Source organism: Zonotrichia leucophrys, chromosome 13 (assembly GCF_028769735.1).
Source record: "Zonotrichia leucophrys gambelii isolate GWCS_2022_RI chromosome 13, RI_Zleu_2.0, whole genome shotgun sequence".
Lineage (NCBI taxonomy): Eukaryota > Metazoa > Chordata > Aves > Passeriformes > Passerellidae > Zonotrichia > Zonotrichia leucophrys.
Window position 1 is genome coordinate 8,995,888 of NC_088183.1, and position 15,497 is coordinate 9,011,384.

General features: G+C 43.5%; 1 protein-coding gene across 4 annotated transcripts in view; it reads left to right on the top strand.

Moving 5' to 3' along the window:
* The first annotated feature begins 10,539 nt into the window (after positions 1-10,539).
* Positions 10,540-15,497, top strand: part of LOC135453893 (core histone macro-H2A.1) — a 42,553-nt gene continuing 37,595 nt past the window's right edge. For all 4 annotated transcript variants that reach the window (XM_064725371.1, XM_064725374.1, XM_064725372.1 and 1 more), the window contains exon 1: positions 10,540-10,678. The gene's annotated coding sequence lies outside the window, so the exon portion shown is untranslated. The remainder of the gene's footprint in view (positions 10,679-15,497) is intronic.

The following is a 15,497-nucleotide window of genomic DNA, read 5'->3' on the forward strand; positions in this document are numbered from 1 at the left end:
ATATGTGGGAATCCAAGCAGCATATTACTTGTGGAATCCCATCTGATTTCAGGTACATCCCACTGACCTCATACCCCATACACTGGCAGTTAGATTTTGTTTAGAAACTGAAGAAAGAAAAATAATAGAGAATCATAGAATGGTTTAGGTTGGAAAAGACCACTAAGATCATTGAGTCCAACAGAAATATGAGAAGAGTTTATTCAATTAAAAAGAAATAGCCTGATCTTGGCAGAATTTTCCCCTTCTAGTTCAGGGAGGTTTATAGCTTGCCAGTAGCTCAGTCTTCATCCTTTGCACATTTTTCTTCCCTTATGTCTGTAACTCCCTTCGATCCTGGCAGGTAAAATGATGTTGGGACTGTAAGCACTGAGGTACACAAGTATGCTGACATCAGGCATGAAGCATTGCACCAGGAGGCTGAAAACCCTGTTTATAGTGTATCATTTCAAGAGTGGAATGCCATATATTTTCTTTGCTTTTTGTAGCTTTCTTTAAAAAGTCTTCATGGAGTGAGCTGCTGATTCAGCATTGCCTCCTGGTGAGCCCTGAGAGGGTGATGATGTGAAACTGAAACCCGAGATCCAGCGCTGGAACAGATCCTTAGATCAGCAGAGTGAGCCTTGTGCTGTGGCAGAAAGCACATCATGCAGGCCTTTGGATGGCTGAGGTTTTCTGAGGTGGCAAGCAGAACGCTGTTGATTTTTGCAGTTGGCGAGACAGCAGGAATAAGGCAGGGCAGGCTGTCTGAGCCCACCCAGGCAGGGCTGACCTGGCCCTGGAACGCTTCCCGCCGTTATTTACGACAGCCCCGTGGCCACGGCCGCCTCCTTCTCCAGCATCGGCTGCCAACTTTCTTCTTTTGGCACTTAGTAAGGAGAAAATTCTTTTTTTTTGCCAGGTGAAATGTATTCACTGAACTCAGGGTATTTGGTAGTAAATTCTGGCTCTGGCTTTGTTTAATGCTACTTTGGTCTAGTGCAGTTTGTCCATCTGCTCCCTAGTGCTGCATCCATTATGGGTGCTGAGATGCTCGTTTTACAGCTCCTGCTACTCCCTTCTCTCTCCTGAGGCGTTCTGCTGACTGATTTCAGAATAGCTAGCACGTTTTCAGATTGCAAGGATCTGAAAATCATTTCAATGCTTCCAAACATTGTCTGGACATTTTCTAGAAGGTTTTTCCAGCCTGTGTCATCTGCTTTGAACATGATTTTTGTGGTGCTTTGCACGTCTCCTTTGAGTCCTTTGTCACAGGTTTAATGTCACTAGTTCAGGACAGACATGGTTTAGATAAAAGCAGTAGTTTTTCTGTAGCCTCTACAACTGAAATTTCAGTCTGTATAATTTACTTCAGTGTTTTGCCTGTAATTCACATTGTCTCTGCAGCAATGGAGCTGTGTCATCATGTGCTTTCAATGGCTGCCAATTCCCTTTCTTCTCCTGCATAGCTCAGAGGAAGTCAAGGTAACCTGGCAGTCCCTGATCTGCCCATCTGGTTTGCTTTCCCTTTCCTCTTCACATGTTCCTGCCTGATTTGTGTCCAGTAGTACTCTGGATTTTATAGACTCCCTTTTAATGAGGTTCTGCAAACCACTCCTGGCCAAAAGGATGCAACCTTTAAATCACCACAGCACACTGTAACCATTTTTTTCCCTAAAAATTGTGACATAAGGTCTTCCCTGGATGCCAGGACCGCTCACAACTCTATTAACCAAAGCAAATGCCTGCATTGTTTTTCTTCAGAGTCTTACACACCTCTTCCTGGATAACAGCAAAAGCTGCCTCCAGAACAGAGTAGCTTATCACAGCAGCATTTACTAAGGAGTTCCTGTCTTTAACCTCAAACCAGAGCTCACAGTGCAAGATAAAGCGATGCCAGACCGCAGAGTTCATCTCTAAGATTGAGGTATAAGCCTTGGAGCCTGGCTCCATTCCCAGGCAGATGCCAGCCATAGCCATATCCTGCTCAGAAGGGTTGGCCAGCTCCAGTCTCTCTTGCTTTGGCTCTTGTTCAGCATTAGGTTCATAATAAAGCTCAGTGACAGATGCAATAAACCTTGTTCTCATCTACCTCCCATTGCTACCAGTGCAGTGCTATGATTTTTTGTCAGATACTTCTTGACTCTTCCATCTCTTTCAGTGCTTAATGCAGCTTCTAGTGAAGCACTGCCATCAAATCCTACACTGAACTTATTCTAATCCTATTTTTTGCCATTAAGGCAAAAAATAAAAGCAGTTTAAACTGGGAATTCAGTTCATCTGAGTGCTCCTCCTCTCCTCATGTCTGTTCACATACAGATAAAAATGACAGATTAATTAATTTTTTTTTACACATAATGACAATTATTTAGCACTCCTCCACATTACTCCAAATTTGAGGCAAGCAAGTCAATAAACTGCCCATGCCACCTTCACAGCAATGTGGTTTACACTTAAACAGTCTGAGAGGCAACAAAACATTCCCGACCCAATGCTCTTCCAGAAGTGTCCCTAAGAGGCATTTCCAGTAGCACAGTTTCAGATAAACCTTAATCAAAGTCTAAAACTGCTGTTCAAATGCAATTTAAACTCCACCTGCTGGCTGAGCTCCTTAATGGCATCATGTCTGCCCGTACAGATGGTAAAGGGGCTTAAGGATGCTCCCCTTCCAGTGCTAAGGGGCTTAAGGGAGATCTATGATACATCCCATTAAGAAAAATACCAGGCAAGACTTTCTAAAGTGATTAATGATCTCTGTAGCTCTGTTTAATAGAAACATGTCTAAAAGATCTGATTTGCAAAATCACTAATCACATTTGGCAAAACCAACCCTGAAATACTCTGAATCACAAATGGGTCTAAGGAGAAGCAACAAATGTCCTCTCAGTTAAAAAAATGGAATATATTTCATGAAGAAGGCTTGAAATAGGGGTTTGATGACCAGATGTTTTGTTTCCCATATCCAGTTTCCAGAGATACATTTCAAGTAACTATAGAACACTAACTGTACATGCACACAGAGAATACAATGCACACATGTGACAATGAGGGATTTGTGCAGAGAGTTCACTTTTAATTCCATTGGGACTCCTATATGCCTGTGTTTTTACAAAACTATGCATTGAAAGAAAATTAGGATTTTTTTTATTTCAGTGCCTTAAAATCAACTTCAGTGGGAAAACAATCTGTTGAGCAGTTTAGGAATATGAGGTGCATTCAGGAAAAATGTTGGGCATTAGTAAATTTTTCCATGTGTGATAGGGGTAATTTAGCATAAAACTATGCATCTTCTATTTTCTTAAAGCTAGCCAGACTTTAGAAAAATGTTATGGTACTAATGAGACAGAAATCACTGAGAATTCAATGCATGGCATACAGGGAAATCAAAAATTAATTTAAGAGGCATATTTCCTAGCTATGAGGGTTATTGACAATAATCAGTACAATCAGGAAGTCATCAAACACTGACTAGACTCCTTTCAAAACAGTGCATAAAAAGATATTCATTTTGTTTCGTGTTCATATTTCATATTAATTTATTATCCAATAAACAGTTTATGTGACAGTATTTATATTGCATGAATTGTTTGGAAAGTATTCACCACAACTATCACCCAGAGAACATTTTACTTTCCATAGCTCAATTTGTGGGGAGGTCAACTGACACTTGAGACTAATTCAGCTTGCCTGGTTAATCCACAAGCTTCAGAATGACCCTCTAAGCACTTCCAAACAAATACCCTGGCTCATTTCTCTCTGATATTCACCCCAGTGCTTTCCACAAGCCATTTTAATGGATAAAAATCTCATCAGATGAATTAGCAAGAAGCAAGTAGACAAGAATAACATATCCTGACATGAATTGTAGGGCTTTATGTAAACACACATACATAACGAGAATATATATGTTACAGGCACCTGCTGATTCTTACTGTGCTTAGTGACAGAATCTGAACATGACAGAAAGATGGAACTGCTCAGTTGGTAATACCCTGTTATCCTGATGCTGCTTACCCCTTCAAAAATAGTATGGGAGGACAACCATAGTGCAAAGAAGGGAAGAAAAAAAAGCAAAGCAAAGCTTTAAAACCCAGCAATAATCATAGGGTTTCTCATTAACATGTGTACTCTTTAAAAGCTCAGGTCCTGAGTAGCTGTCAAGAAACCAAGACTTTAGTTAGAAATAATTAATTATGATTCATACCCTCAGCATTTGCACCCCATCAGCCCACCCAGCCTGTTGGAATGAGCAGGAGCAGCAGAGGCTTGGCCAGACAGGTAAGGCACTGCAGGGGATTTCAGCTGCCCAGAGCCTGGGGCTGCAGTACAGGTAATTCCCATAGAGGGAGATGTTGCTTTGTTTCTTCCTCCCAAGTTTTTCTGTCTATGTCATGGGAAAAACTCCATGTGCTCCAGTCACAGCACAGACACTTCCCAATATGTAGATTTTTAAGATGAGCAAAGCATTCACCAGAACTTGTCAGTCATGTCTATTACTGAATTAAATTTTTCCATTGTCCTGCCATGTGGCAATTTTGAGCCAGCATTACTGAATTTACAATTCCTGACTGTTTTCTTAACCTGTCCAAAGAAGCCCATGAGGATGCTCAGAGGGCTGAAGCATCAGAGACAGGCTGAGAGAGATGGGGAGAAGAGAAGGCTCCAGGGAGACCCACTGTGGACTCTCAGGACTTAAAGGGAGCGTATAAAAAATGGATAGAAACTTATTCCAAGGGCAGATGTCCTATCCTTAGTGATATGACAAGGGAGAATGATTTAAACTAAAAGAAGGAAGGCTTAGATTGGATGTTAAGAGGAAATTTTTTTTCCTGTTAGGGTGGTGAGGCCATAGCACAGGTTGCCCAGAGAAGCTGGGATTGCTCCATCCATGGAAGTGTTCATCTGGGCTGGATGGGATTTTGAGCAACCTGGTCCTGGTGGCAGGTGAGTTGGAACGAGATGAGCTTTCAGGTTCCTTCCAACACAAACCATTCTGGGATTCTGTGATTCCTAAAGAGAGATGGAGATGGAAACTGTTCTTACAAAGCAATGAAGCAGCTACTGCATTCCCAGCACTCTTTGGATCCTTCAGCAACAGCCAGGCTGACCACATCACTCGGCACTTTTGACATGAACATACTTCTGTGTCCATCACAAATAGCTGGCACCATCACTTCCTCATTCTGTACCTCCACACAGAGAACTTCCAAATAAGCAGAAGGAATAATGGGCTGTCTCTGATATAATGAATTATGAAACTCAGGTTAAACTGAGGACATCACCCTCTGGTAACCGATGGTTTGCTATGACAGCCAATGATCTTTGCATCTGCAAGAGAAGTTGTGTTTAATTCAAGGAGTAGGGTTTGTCTGATGAGATGGATATGAAAGCACCTGATTTCACTGCTGCCTGGTATTATGGTGGACTCTAGTTCTCTTGTCTCCTTCATGAATCATATTCTATATAATGTCTGCTGTCCAGCACAGGAGCTTTTTTAATTAATATTCCTCAGAGAGGTGATCTGATTTTGCTTTTGCAGGCAGAGAAATGGGTCTGCTTTAAAAATAACATCTTATATGAAATGATGCATCATAGCAATCCCATGCAGAACAGCAGCTAGGAAATTATTCCATAGCAACGACCACATCTTAATAGAAGATCATCTCCTGGACATCTCCCCCTGCATTTCTGCAATTATCAACTATCTCCTACCATCTGCAATTATATAAAATCCCTCTGGCAAATACAGCTATTGCTTACATGGAAAATTAATGTAGTGGAGCAATGGGACCTAATAACTAAATATAAGAAATGTGAGTTATTACTACATTACTATCTGTCAAGCTTTACACCAGCTACCAGGAACCATTGAGGTGATCATTATGTGAAGTAATTTTGAATTCTTTGACTTAATAATATAAATCATGGCTCTTAGATTTAATATTTTCTTTGCACAATAATGCAGAACTTTCCCCTGCCATTTGCCATTAAAAATGCAGCAATGCAAGAGGCTGTTTTCAAAATCAGAAAGGCATAAATTGATCTGCTCAAAGGACAATGTGGAGTCAGGTTATGTTGGGAGCAGCTGTGACTGCAGGAGCAATGGACAAGTGTGCCTGTTCCCTGGTACTCCAGGGTGCATCAGGCTTGTTTCAATGCACACTTCTTCCATATTGCTCAGAAAGAGGCATTTAAGTTTCCTGATGCCCCTGTGTCCTACTGCTGTTGGGCTATCTGTTTTATAAATCAAAAAGCACTTAGATTCTATTTAGAAGAAGCAGGTTTTGAGGTATGTCATATTGCAGGTTAATATTATCCCTAATCTACAGATTAATAATGATTTTACAAACTTGGCTTTTTCTTTTGTCCCAGCATTCATTAACTGTATGAATGACTTCCCAATCTTAAAAAGGTGCAGTTATCAAAGTAGCTCTCATTTTTATCTTAAAAATGTAAGACATTTGCCTTCTTTTTTTAAAAAGTGACATTTTATTTAAAGTATTTTCAAAGCAATTAAACATTTTCTGACAGTGGGTATAAACATTGATAAAAAATTTCTGTAACTGACATTTTTCTAGAAGAAAGCAATGACAAATGGCATACGTTTGAAAATTTGCACAAATATCATCTTGGGGAAAACAGTAAGAGATCGTCTGCCTGAAAAGATTTGGAACAAAGTAAATTATTGGTACTAACTTATCTCTGTCTACCAGCCTAGGAAAGAAATCCTAGACATCCACTTTTTGTGCCCTGGAAGTATTAATCTCACTATAACATATCAGCACCAGTCAGTGCTTCTGCTACAGAACAACATGCCTGGCAAATTAATAGAGTCACCAGTGCCTTGACAATGTCAAGGCAGGAGGAAATGTTCTGAAGAGGGAGGATATCCCAATTGTCATGACCTGGAAGTCAAAACAAAGATTGACTGTTTGAAAATGGAATTAATCCTGTTCACCTGTGGCAGATAAAAAAAGGCTGAGTGTAAAACAGCAGCTCAGTTCAGCAGTCAGCTCTAAGGTTTTGAACTGTGCTGAAACCAAACTGCAATTCTCTGGTGGTCTAGATAGAGGAGATAAAAAGGGATCATTAAAATCAATGGCTCTGACCCTGAACCAAACAGGTATCAAACATACCATGCTTCCAGCACCAGTTTGTGGGCAACCTTAGCTGCAGAACTTCCTGATCTTGATGGGCTAATTTTGAATAACAGGGAAGCTGTTTCCTCAGAGTGGCTGGAAAATAGAGGGAAGTGAAAGCAAAGGCCTGGCCCACACTCATTCAAGCCCTGAGGTACATCACTCCTTGGGATGGTAACGACACCAGTGGATTACAGCAATCTGCTGGAAGGCCAGGGGCAGCCCTCTGGGAGTCACAGCTAACACTCCCCAGGGAGCAGGGCAGCTACTCTGCAAGTCACAGCTAATACTGCACAGGCAGTAGGTCTGTGGGTCACATCAGCAGCGTGAGCACTGAGTGGATTCAGTACAAAGTCACTGTGCCCCTCTGATGGTGAAGGCAAGAATGGCACTAGCATGATGCACAGCACAGGTATATTTATCTGTGTCACTGTAACCTGAAGTTAAGAAGCATGGATTAATCACATGGCCTGCAAAGAGAGAGGAGGCTGAGCAGCTGAAGGAGGTTCACATAACCCTTTCTGAGAAGCAGGTCATGTCTGAGGAATCTGTACTTTCTTTTCACCATGTGAAGGTTGAAGGAAAACAGCAGGGATCCGCTGGTTAGGCACACAACATCCTGAAGGGATATTTCAGCAACCTGCACTAACCTAGCAATCATTAAGTGAGAATACAGCAACATGTATTCTCACTAGCCAATAAATAAACACAACAAATACCACTGGCACAAAGAGGTGACACATTTAGAATTAAGATAGCTATCCCAAAGCAAAAATGCCTACCTAAATTTAAGAGGATTACCCCCAGCCACAGCCCTTCCCAGCTGCTCTGCCCTCTCCCAGGTGATATTTCCTTCTCCACCACCTCTGCTGCATAAACAAGTTAAGTGTTTGTATTCTCAATCACTCAGAACTGCAAATAGTCCCTTGAGGTTCTTAGAATTGATTATCAAATCATAGTGTCAAAATAAAATAAGAGTAAATAAATGTAAGAATATGAACTGTTTATATTAGAAATAAAGGCAGTGGAACCCTGGAAAGGTGCTTTTTATCATTCTATAGATAAATAAATATATCACAACTGGCAAAGAGAACAAAATCTAAGCCAAGGTTTATTTTAGTGAGGTAGTTCATGTAGTGTAGTTTCAAAGGTTTTTGTAGAAACTTCTAGACAGTCATGATACATTGTGTGCTTTCAAAATGGGCACTCTTTGCAGATCCAGCAGATGTTCCATATTATACATCTGTGTTTTGGTGGGAGGTGAGCCAGTCAATGCTAACATTACACACTATCAACAGCAGTCTTCATGCTAGCATCCTATTCCATGGAAAAATTGTTCAGACCCTCTGCAAACTCAGGCAGCTCCCACTCCAGAAATTCTCACCAACTGAGAAAGTTTTGAAAGATAAAATTGAAAGATCTGAAGGCTTTCTTCAAAAGCATAAAATCCATAGGCTCCCTTTCAAACCAGACAAATTGAACAATGATAGTAGAAGACCATAGAGAGCAACCTTTGGGTTGTAAGGGACCTTAAAGATCATCTAGTTACAACCCTAAAATCCTACCCCTTGTAACCTTCCATCAATCCCATTAGACAATGTGTGCTCTTTAATTTTACACAGGCCTTTGCAGCTCATATCAACAGAGATATTTGGGGGAGGGTTGGTTTTGTGGTTTGGGTTTGTTTTTTTGGATTTTTCTTTATTTAAATAAAGCTTGTGTGGGTGCCAGGAAAACAAAGTGTGAAGAGCCAAGCACTGGAGGACCAGTTCTGTTGGGTGCTTTGCACAGCATAGGGAAAGGTCACTGTGTGGGCAGCACTACCAGCAAGGAAAAAGGGAGTGGGGCAACACGGGGGAGGAAGAGGAGGAGGAGGGGGAGGTGGGAAGGAGATGATGTGTGTGGATAGAACACAGGAAAAGCAGAGTCTGTCCTCAGCTTCCTAAGAAGAGCCACGGCAGATGGCCTAGTAAGGACTGTATCCATACCCTTGGGTTAAGGGCAATCAGGGTCTCAGCCAGCAGGGAGCCTTTGTTAGGCAAAACTGCCCCACTGCAGGGCAGGCAGGGTACAAGCAGCACTCAGGGAGTGCAGTCAGGGCTAGGCTGCATTTGACAGTGTGGTGCACTGAGAGGTAATGAGAGATGGCTCAGAAGACACGGAGTTTAACTGTGTTAAAAACCAGACCAGGCATGGTCATTTAGATGGATGAGTGCATCACAATTATAATTTTTTTGATTTTTGAAAGGATTTTTTCAGACCAACCACACATTTTACATAGGCTGTTGCCACTTCCCTGTTTTTACTTTTTCTTTTAAACCCCCTTCTTCCTTTCTGCTACTTTGTATGACAAAGGCCCTATGATGATGTGCTGATATTCAGCAAAATAAGGAGAACTGGAGCTCAGTGTGGTTGATGAGAAGAGCAGGAGAGAAACTCCTTGTAATCCAGTAGTAATGGCATTATGCCACTCATCACCTAGAACAGCTCTACCCATGAAAGAACAGCAAGTGACAACGGGGAGGAGGCTATGGGCTGGCATTCTGCTTTGGGTACTGAAGAAATAGGATGTTCCTTTCAAATGGCAGTGGCACAAGAGTCCAGGAGCATCTGCAAGCCAGGAACCTTCCAGGACATTGAAAACTCCAGCTGCTTCTAGTCCCACCATTGTAAACACAGAGGCAGTCTGTTGTGACTTGTCTGTCCTGCAGCCAAGATCCGCTGTGGCAGCCGGTGTGCGAGGCAGCTGGGGAGGCAGGAGAGGAGAGGTGGAAAAGGGAATGAACCCTCGGTCTGGCACGGGGCGTGGGGGCAAGGGGCAGCAGCCACCCAGTGATACCAATCCGGCAAGGTGAGCTCAAGGACATCCGTGTGGCCCATGCACAAATGCCTCAAAGGCTCCATCTGGGGCCTTGCTAAAATGGCACTGAGCCATTTTTGTATAGCACGAGGAATAAGGTGCGTGCCCTTCACCGAACAACCCAGCTGCTCATTCTCTTCCCTCCATAGACTTCATTCTTCGGAGAACACAGAGCAAACCCCTCGTTCTGACCTCCCCGTCCTGAAAATGTGGGAGCGAACACGTTCATACACAATGGCTCGGCCGGCAGCAGCTGCGGAGGCCGCGGTGCCAAAGCCCAGCCCCACGCAGAGACCGGGCTTTGCAACAGCCGGGCCGGGCCAGCTGCGCCTGGGGCCGTGCGGGAGGGAGGAGAGCCCCGGCAACCTCCGGGATCGCGGCACCCGTGACCCAGCCGTGGAGGATCGTGAGGGGATCCGTGAGTGGATCGTGAAGGATTGCGAGTGGAGCGTGGGGAGACGGTGAGGGAATGGTGAGCGGGCGCGCTGGATCGTGCGGCACCGCGAGGCGGCCCCGCCGCCAGGGGCGGGCGGTGGATGTGACGCGCGGGCGCGCGGGGCATTGTGGGAGCTCCGCCAGCCAGTCCAGCCGATCCCGGTGGCCCCGCGGGCGGAGCGGAGCAGCGGGAGCGGCAGCGGCGACGGCAGCGGGGACGGGAGCGGGGCCGCCGCCGGCCGACCGGAGACATCTTGCCCGCGCCGTAAGTCACCGCCGCGGTGCGCCCGCCGTGCGGGAAGGAGGGGGCGCGGGGGGCTCTGTCGCGGCGCGGTGACACCCGGCGGCGGTGGGGGGGCCGCGAGCCGGCCGGGCGCGCCGTGGGACGGAGGGTGCCGGTCCCCTCCCCCGGGGGAAACCGGGAGTCGGTTCAGCTGCTCCTTGCTGTGCCTCGGGTGAAGCCGGGAGATCCACCCGCGCCCCGCGAAATGGTGGCAGCGGGGCTGTGTTTCCCTGGAATCCGCTATGGAATGACGGTGTGGGGCTGCAGGGAGCCCGGCGGGGCTGCAGGAGCGGCCCGGGGTGTGGAGCCGCCGTCCCCCGCGTCCCCGCCGTTCCACGCACGGACGGGCTCCGTCCTTGTTCCCACCGCGGGTCGCCGAGCAGGGGAGGATAATCGAGGGAGACTGCGAAAAGCACAAGGCAAGAAACAGCAGGACTCGTTTTCCGTGTGTTTCACTTCGGGATGAGGAACCCGCGGTGTAAAAGTTACCTGCCTCGTGTGAACGACTTGATTTAAAAAAAGCCTAATGATGTATTTTAAACCGTAAGCAGAGGCTGCTGAGAGTAGTAAAAATAAATGTTTGTCTGGAAACAGGGCTCCTTATTCTTTTAGGACTGTCACTTCTTGTAGAGGCTGCAATATGTCTGCCTGCGGGATTGGAGCAGCCCGTAGGGACTGGCTGGGTGTGGGTGTTCTCCGGGGGGACTGCGAGTGCTGCAGGTGAATGCAGGTTCCCGGGGCTCCGCACCGGCCCCAGCACGGCAGCGCTGGGACTCGCACTCAGGCTGACGTGTTTGTGCCTGTAGGAGACACTGAGGGCAGCAGACTGATTCTGTGGCTCGCATCTCCCTCTAATCCTTTTGTTTCTTCTGTAATCTTGAAAAGTAAGTTGTAGAAAGCCCGTGAAATTGTGTCTGAATCCAGCAGTTGGATCTAGCTCCTATGCAAGCAGGGTGGTGTAAAGCTGAGCTTGCTTCATTTGTAGTGGTGGAAAGAGACTTGTTTTTGAAATATACTTGGATGAGACTTGTTATTTATCTCTTGACCATGCAAGTGAACAACCATTTTTTCTCCAGGACTGTGTGTGGCTGTCACTTAGCAACAGGTCTGTGGAGAACTTGGCAGATCCACTGCCTCCCCCATTCTGAAGAGTAAAAGAAATAAATTAGCAAAGGAGCAAGAGTACCATTAATAAAAACAGTACCTGGGTTCTCAGGGACAGCCCAGAGTTGAAAGACTTATGTTGGAACAAGACAATTACAGCTGCTTTGAAAATTATGTTTTAATGCAGTGGGGTAAGAAAGATTTTTCATCACTAGAAAATTGCCCAGTGTATTTGGGAGTTTGGGGCTTTTTTTTTTAAGTGTTGTGAAAGAAAGGTATTACGTTGTTTACTTAGTAATGGTTGCAGGTTATTTTGCTACATTATGTTTTGTAACCTTTCGCACTGAAATCTGGGCCTCCTGGGTTTCTGAACAGTAACTTTGTTTTGCTGTGTGTGCTGTATACCCTTCTGATTGCCAGTAAAGCCAAATGCTGACAGTGTAAGTTAAGCCATAACTGATATAAAAACTAGCAAGACTAGAATTTGGCTTAATGACAGTAAAGTCAGTAAGGTGCTTAAGAACTTATTATTTTGTAGATCAACATGAGCAAAAAGAGAAGTCCACCACTGCAAGCTTAGTCTTAAAAGAAACCAGTGTGTTTAAATTTGTTCTTAGGAGTTGCCTAGTTCTGCCAATACATAGCAATGAGCTTTGATAAAAGATATTCTCTTGATAAGGTGGGTGATATAATCACAGTCTGGAAGAATAATCATGAACCTTTGCTCTCAGAGAGGTACAGACATATTTTTGTGCAGCTCTGTCAGCTAGGATCAAAGCCTGCTGTCTGTTCCACAGAAAAGGTAGTCCTACCCCAGCAAGGTTATAAAGCAGGAATAAAGGAGCAGAAATCTGTAACTGATGCCACAAGTGGAGAAAAGAGCCTCCAGATAGATCCTCCATTGGGAGAGGAAATGTTGGCCCTGTGGGTAGTGCTAAGCATTAGGTTTTGTCATCTCAAGAGGTAAAATTGGAAAAGAAAAATGCAGCACTTGTGGAAAGACTGCAGGGCTGGCTTGTTTGCTTGCTTGGGAAGGATGCTGAGAACACACAAAGAAGCCACAGTTCCTTACCCAGGCTCATTCTAAAGACAGGATGGTCAGGATTCAGCTCATGGTTCTTGCTCCAGGAGTGATGCAAGAATCACACCATTCATGACCTCCCTGATGGATCAAGTTCTTGCAATCCATTCTCTCAGCAGTATATTATCTATTCTAAATTTTGTTCTGCATTTGAATTTTGCCTTGGAAGCATCCACATGAATTCTTTATTATGTTTTTCTTTTCCTACAAAAATGTTAAGGGACAAAGTTGTTTTCTAAGTGTTATTTAAAGCAGTTTTTCTGCATTGATTTCACAAATGGTCCAGTGACTTAAGGCCCTCTGTAAATTATTATGCTTTCTATCTAGCATACAAAAGCCTGTAATGTATAAATGGTTATTTCAGGCCAATTCCCCCAGCAGTGGTCAGTGAAGACAATTGTATTTAGGTTTTCCTGGCTATTGGTGGCAGGATGCCCAGCAGAAACTCTTGTCACACTCCCAGCACTGTTCTTGGTGGAAGTTTGCACATTAAGGGGTATTTGTTTTGGTGTTTCAGACCCACTGTGGGAGGGAGGGACTTCTGCCAGTTGAGTACAATTGTGCAGCAGTATTTTGTTTAGCACACAGATTTTGTGAAAACGCTATTTCTCTTTGACCCATCCTTTATGTTACTGCTATAGGATTTTTAATTGTCTTAATCTTCAACAGAAAGTACACCTATTGTTCATCCTTAGATTGGGAGTGTTCTCTTGGTTTTCCACATGAAAATAAATGTATGGTGCTACCTTCTCAGATGAGAAGGTAATGGAGTTTTGGAACAACTGTTTTACAGCTGTTTTACACTCTCCTGTCTGTTTCAGATCTCAGAGAGTTACTGCTTTGATAAAGAGCTTGAGCTAAAGTTTGAAATCACATCAGATCAAATATTAACTGAGTGATTGGCTCTTTTTAGTTTTGTTGTACCTAGAAACCACAGTCCCAGGCAGAGATACTGTTGTGCCAGGCAAGTATTATTGGAGACCATTCTATACCATTTTATAACTATGCCAGAGTAGCTTCTGATTAGCTAAGAACAGAGCAAGTTCATTGTCACAGCAAAGTCAAATGCCTGTTTTCAGCAAGAGTTCAGTGAGTGGCTATTATTATGGGACACAAATAGATTTAAGAGAGAATGGCAGCACTTACATTGTTAATCTTTTGAAACAATGGAAAGAAAATAGTATTGCAGTTAATCTCTTGTGATACAAAATGAACTTTCCAGCTTAGTCTTTGTACTGAAAGAAAAATAATGATTATATCTTAGTATTATTCCTATTGTAGTAATGATCTTCTGGATTCCACTACTTACTGATCTGATGATGTAGACCTAAATTGAATCATCTCTTTGCTAAGTGCAGTTAATACACCAGTGTCAGCCCACAACCAGAACAGTCTCTATCTGACAGCACTAAGAGTCATAGTAATTTGTTTAGTCATTAAGAACCAGTACCTGAAAACTGTTAATAACAGACTGGGTTTATTACTGCTGTTTAATCAAGGTGTCAAATCAACTGAACTAATCAAGTGCTGGTATTTGGAATTTGGGTATTGCTTTAGCAGGATGTTCAGGCTGTACTTTAAGAATTATGTGGTGTTAAACCTTTCAGAAAAGCAGATGCCTTTGTGCATTTGAAGAAGATGGCATTTGAAAGTGTAGTTCAGCAGAGTATCTGTCTTCACACAGGAAAATATGGCCAACCAGAGTTACTCCAGCCAATTTCAAAGACAAAAATGTTATTTATGCTGATTTCATCACTACACCTTAAGGTTGTTTCTTAGGAAATGAAATGCATGTCTTCTTGCAAAGACATGACAGCAGAAGAGCCTTGTAGCTTGAATCCTTGCTGTGACCAAATTAATACATCATCAAATCTTATTTATGCATTTGGAGATCTTAGAAAGCAGTGTGAATCTTTCCACAGTCTTTAAGAAGTTTCAAAAGGCTGTGAATCAAGTGTTAAATTCTGTATCTGCATCCAAACACAGCAGAGCCACTGAAGAACATAGTGTTAAATTTGATTTGAAGTCAAAGGTGAACTCAGATACTTGACTCCTCAATGATATCCCCTAATTATCACAGCGATAATTTTGTGACCTCTCACATTGAAACAAAATCATTTTATCATCAAATATTTGGAGAGACTTTGTAATGTATTTGGTAAAATTCTCAAAAATTCCATTACAAAAGAGGGCAGAAGAAAGAAAGGAAAGCACTGGTCCATTGACTGTGATTTATTTAAAAATATATTTACTTACTTTTATTACACTGCTCCAATCTTGTCTGAACTGTGATGCGTGTGATAAGGTTGCCTTCGGTTGCCTCTGATCTGTGGGCTCCCAGTGACTCAGCAAACAGCTCTAGTTCATTAGGGTTGGCAGCATTCCAGAGTTTCTGCTGTTACAAAGATAAACCATTTCAGAACATGGAAGGCATACAGCTTTCTTTGGTTTTTGATCTGTTGCCATGCTCTTTGCATTTCACCTCAATGCATTTTCTTGTGGCTTTTGCAAGTGAAATCTCTTTCTGTTCTCTTTTTTGGTGGAGAACTAGAAATAGGGAAGAGGCATTTGAGAGTTGGTTGGGCCATCCTGCAGCTCAAAGGCAGGACAAACAGG